This window comes from Muscardinus avellanarius, assembly GCF_963383645.1.
Source record: "Muscardinus avellanarius genome assembly, chromosome: 7".
NCBI lineage: Eukaryota > Metazoa > Chordata > Mammalia > Rodentia > Gliridae > Muscardinus > Muscardinus avellanarius.
In genome coordinates this window covers 101,217,210-101,223,209 of record NC_137793.1, presented here as the reverse complement: position 1 = coordinate 101,223,209, position 6,000 = coordinate 101,217,210, and positions in this window count along the sequence as shown.

Below are 6,000 nucleotides of genomic sequence, written 5' to 3'. Positions count from 1 at the left end.
CATAAATGAGGGCTCTGGGTTTTAGCTGCTCCCTTTTCTATTTGCTCCACCTTGTACAGACGTTCTGCTTTGTTTTAGTGATGTGAGGATGTAACCTCCATCAGAGACACAAGGCTATTTTCTTGAGGGGCGATGCACAGTTTTTTTTGATGGCTACTTGTAATCTCTGTAAAAGATCTTCAAGGTTGAATGCTGGGGGTTAAATGGTGATTGATATTCACTTAGGGAAGTGAGCTTCCTTTTTACCAGAACCTCATTCTACCCCATAGCATCCACCTAAGCCCTTCCTTCCTTTCTTAATTTCTCCTGGTATTGAACCCAGGGGTATCCTACCTCCAACCTACATCCCAATTTGTTGTTGTTATTTTATTTTGAAACAGGGTCTTGCTAAATTGTGGAGGCTACCCTGGAACTTGCTATCCTCTGGTCTCAACTGCCCAAATACTGAAATTAGAGGTATACGCCTCCATGCCCAGCTTTTGGCTCTCTTTCTGTCTTTCTTGAATCACTTCTCTCCAGCCATAGGATTCTAAACATGTCTCACAGCTTCAACAAACTCTTCAGGGTTTCTTGCCGCAGAAGCTGTATCTTGACTGTTGCACAAACCTCAAAACAACTGGTCCAATTTTCCCCTAGATCTTTTCATATGACCATAGAAAAAAGCCAACATTCCCTCTCTAAAAACAATTATTTCCCTTTTAATTTTTCATAGGAATGATGAGATACATGTTTTACTACCATATTTTGCTTACTGTTGGCCCTATGAGACACATAGATTCCAGGGGAAGAGGGTTTTTGTCTGGGTTGCTCACTGTTAGACTCCACATGCCCAGAACATACCCTGGTGCTCAGTAAATATTTATTGAATAAGTAGGTGAATTGTTCCTCTGTGAAATAAATTTCAAAAATTAGTTGACTAGACAGGCAACCTGTAATCTCAGTACTTGGGAGGCTGGATCACAGGTCCATAGCCAGGCTCAGCAAGTTAGTGAGACCCCTCCACAACTTAGTGAGACCCTGTTTCAAAAGAAAAATATGAGTCTGAGGGTGTAGCTCAGAGGTGGACTGCCTCTGAATTCAGTCCTCAGTACACACACACACACACACACACACACACACACACACACACACACACACACACAGTTGGCCTTCATTTCATCATGTAGCCATTTCCTGAAAAATTGAATTTTCAAATCAAATGCACTGACATTCTCTCTCTCTCTCTCTCTCTCTCTCTCTCTCTCTCTCTCTCTCTCTCTCTCTCGTCCACATCCCCAGTGGCTGTTGCAGTAACTCCTCAGGTCATTTTGGTGTGATGCTCGCAACCGCTTATTGGCCCAGGGAACAAATCGACTTATCGATGACATAATAAAGGGATGTGGTCCAGGATGGTATTGTTGGGATCAGGGACTCCTTATCGATTTCTCCTCGTGCTTGCCTTACCTGTATGTTTCCTGTTTAATGAATCCCAGTGGCTCCACATGAGCGGCCGGGCTGAACATATGTCTGTGTTAAGCTTCCTAGTTTTTAAACATAGGCTATTCAAGCTGATATTGGCCATCATGTCCCATCAGCCAAAGCTAACAGCTTCCCACAGCTCTTGGAATAAAATATAAGTTCTTTACCTACAAGGCCTCTGAGGCCCTGCCTACCTAACTTTTCCTGCTGTAGCTCTCCCCCGAAGTCCAGTACAAGGCAGCCACACTAGCCGTTTATGTCTTAATCTCACCCGTTCCTGCTCAAAGGAATGTGCACTTGCTGTCATCTCTCACCAGAGTGATCTTCCACTCTGTTTGAATTTTTCTTATCTCAGGCATAAGCTCAAATATTGTATCTCTCATTAACTCTGCATTATATTTTTCTGTTAATTACCATCACTGGATTTTTCGCAGTCTAACCCTAAACGTTTTTATGTGCTTGTTGTTTTCCTCTCTCACATACACTCATCCCAGGCGTGTGGTCTCGTCTCTTTAGGCATCTCTCACACCCTGAACAGTACCTTGAGTTTGTGTGTGATTCATGATCTGCGCCCCCCAAATGTTTCTTGAATGAGTGAGTGAGACTCTGTGATGACCAAGGCAAAAGTTATATTAAAAGGTTGACTAGAAGCCAGGTGTGCCAGCACATGCTTGTAGTCCCAGTGCTTGGGAGGCTGAGAGAGGAGGATGGCGAGTTTTTTGCAGCCTCAGCTACTTAGTGAAGTCCTCTGTAACTTAGTAAGACCCGGTTTCAAAATAAAGAATAAAAAATGGGGTGAATTCATTCGAACCCCCCCCCCCATGCCACTCCTGATGGCATGGGGCTATGACTGTCTTCTGTATTTCTTTTCTTTTCTTTTCTTTTTTGGTAGTACTGGGGGTGGAACCCAGAGGCTTTCTACCTCCAGGCTATACTCCCAGACCTATTTTTTATACTTTATTTGGAAACAGGGTCTCACTAAGTCTGAGAGCCTCTCTAAGTAGCTGAAGCTGGCTTCGAACCTGTGCAATCCTCCTGTCTCAGCCTCCCAAGTACAGGGATTACAAGCGTGCGCCACCACGCCCGGCTGTCTTCTTCTGTATTTCTATCTTTTTAATAAACTCCTTTAAATCTTAAAAAAAATAATATAAACTAGGACTGGAGGTGTAGCTCAGAGGTAGATTGTCCTTGGGCTCAATCCCTAGTACAGAAAGAAAGAAAGAAAGAAAGAAAGAAAGAAAGAAAGAACCTTTGATGGTAAGATAAATAAATGCTCTAAAAAGATATATTGATCCTTAGGTACACTGACAAACAGTAAATATATTAATTTTAAACAAGTCATTATTTATTTATTTATTTATTTATTTATTTATTTATTTATTGCGGTACTGGAGATGGAACCCTAGGGCATTATACCTCTAAGCCACACTTCTATCCCTATTTTTTTGTCCTTTTATTTTTGAAACAGGGTTTCAATGAGTTGTGAAGGCCTCATTAAGTAGGTGAGACTGTCTTCGAACCGCAATCCTCCTGTCTCAGCTTCCTGAATGCTGAGATTACTAAACAAGGTCTCTTTTTTTTTTTTCTTTTTTGCAGTACTGGGGATGAAACCCAAGCATTCTTCCTCTGAGGTACCCCCAGCCCTATTTTTGTTTTTATTCTTTATTTTGAAACAGGGTCTCACTGAGTGGCAAAGGGCCTCATTAAGTAGCTGAGGCTATCTGCAAACCGTCATCCTCCTGTCTCAGCCTCCCAAATACTAGGATTACAAGCGTGTGCCACCACGCCCAGCTAAACAAGGTCCTTTTAAGTTGCTGAGGGCCTTGCTAAATTGCTAAGGCTTTCCTCAAAGCTGAGATCCTCCTGTCTCAGCCTCCCAAAATACTGTGATTATAGGCGTGTGCTACCATGCTTGGCCTTTAGTAACATTTCTTATTCTTTTTTTTTTTTTTTTTTTTTTGGTGGTACTGGGGTTCCTGGAAACCCTGCTACCTCCGGGCTACACTCCCAGACCTAATTTATTTTTTGGAAACAGGGTCTCCTAAGCCAGCAAGGCTGGCTTCGAACTTGCGCGATCCTCCTGTCTCCACCTCCCAAATGCGGGGATTACAAGCACGCGCCACCACGCCTGGCTTGAAAACAAGCTTTTTGCTCTCTCCTATACTATAAAGCCTATATTTTTCAACACAGGTACACAGGTTTTCAATGAATAAGAATTAAGAAATAATCATTTTAGGTAGATTTTTTTTTTTTTTTGGTGGTACTGGGGTTCCTGGAAGCCCTTCTACCTCGGGGCTACACTCTCAGACCTATTTTATATCTTTTTTATTTGGAAACAGTGTCTTTTAAACCAGCGAGGCTGGCTCTGAACCAGCGTGATCTTCCTGTCCCCACCTCCCAAGCTCGGGGATTACAAGCATGCGCCACCACGCCCAGCTAGGCAGATTCTCCATGACCAAAGGCAGATCCATTTCTTTAAGGGCTGGCTTAGTTTTGAATAGATAGAAGAACATAAGTGATGCTTTTAAGTCGCAGGCTTTAGAGAAATCATATAACATACTACAAAGATATTTAGAAATAGTCAAAATTTATTTTCTGAAAAGATTTTTCTATACTTAAATAGTATAAAAATAAACAGTCATTTGTTTCGAGATTTCTATTTTACATAAGTTAATTTAAATACACATTTGTCTGATGCGCTGAAACATTCACAGACAACCCTAATTTCCAGGTTTTTTCAGGGGATTCAAGGTCAGCAACAATAAAGTTGGCTTGTATTTTTTACAAAGAAAATAAAATAGTGAACATTTGTTCACAAAACTTTCCTAATGTTGACTATTTCTTAATCTTCCACCTTTTACACATAAAATAGTAATTCCTGAGTAATTTCTTTTTAATAACACTAATTCCCTTTCTTCATCATCCTGAAACATATTTTTTCAGTTATTTACACAGAGTGACATTACCTGTAATTAATTGGTACTTGGCTTAAAAATATTTTAAAAAAACCACAGTGTTTTGTACAAAATCTTTTCGCAATAAATTAAGGTTGAATGAATTAATCAGGCATCCCCGAGGCCCTTAAAAATACACAATAGATCTCTCTTTATGACATATCCAGGTTCCTGAAGCAATGTTCCCTGAGGTCTGGGCATGGGTAAATTCTAAAGATAAATTCTAACCTTCAATGCCGTAATATACCAGTGTTAAGTTACTGAATATCTGTACGAATCTTAATCCAATCATTTCTTTTGTTTACATAATTCAGAGAGGTAATCACAAAAAAATATATACTGATTTGACATAATGAAACAAAAATCAATGATAGCAGGCTTAAACACAGTTTCCAACAAGAATGTCCTAATAATAAATAAAAATCCCCAATAAATAAGTAATATACAGTACCATAAAATGTCAGCTGACAATGAGATGTGACAAACTATTACCATCAATATTTTTATTATTTCGTTTATATAATTAATGCTCAGAACCACTTGCTAACTGATCGATTTTGTTTTGTTTGGTTTTAAAGAAAGGACATTCATTAGGACAGAAATGCAACTCTTTTCCTGTCAAGAATGCTTTATAGGTCTTTCTAAGATACCAGCCTCTTTGTAGGGTTCTTAGTTATAAATACTTAAAATTAGAAATAAAATTCTCTGCTTTCCCTTAAACTAAGCGAGTACTTGTTTTTTAACGGCCTTTCTTTCTTTCTCTTACTCCTAAGGTCAGCTAAACAGTGATCCTGAGATGAGGTTCTCCTGAAAAATGTGCAAATGTTCATGTAAGAAAATAGTAACAGATTTCCAAGATAGAAGAGTTTTGATCTTAAAATTAGGAAAACAAAATAGAAGAAATTCATTTATCAGAAGACCCAAAAAATCACTATAAAAAAATAAAATAAAAGGAGCAGCAGGAGGGTAGCCAGGCTCAATCTTATATGTATATTGAATAGCTTTGTCAAGATTCAAAATGCGCATATTGAATTGGCTTATCAAGAGGCAGATAAAATTAATGTATAAAACGGATTTAAGCATTTTGAAGAGGCTTTTGATGAGGCCACAGTTACTTTCTGTATCGAAGTAAGAATGGCTAAATCATATCGTGTAACAACAACAAAAAATCTAATAAAATAGATCATTGTTCATGCCCAGCTCAGTAACTCATTAACCTCAAAGCAAAATCCAGTGGGTACCATCCTGTAGCACCCAAGAATAAGATCAAAGCTCCTTCAAAAGTTTAAGTCCGAGTTTGAACTTTTTCTTCTTTCTTATTGCTTTATTAAAATATAGATTTTTTGCTACTATATACTTGGCTTGTTAATATTCGTAATAGAAAATTCTGAAATATTTTTCTACAAATTATTATATTGAGATGTCTAGAGTATTTCCATAACTTTAATACATTTGGTATTTTGATTTAAAAGCAAGTTGTAACAATCACATTGAATAGATTCTCATTCTGAATGAAAAAGAACACTCATGTAATATTTTAGGCAAGTTATACTTTCTATTGATTTTAGAAATTTATGATTTTTACAGA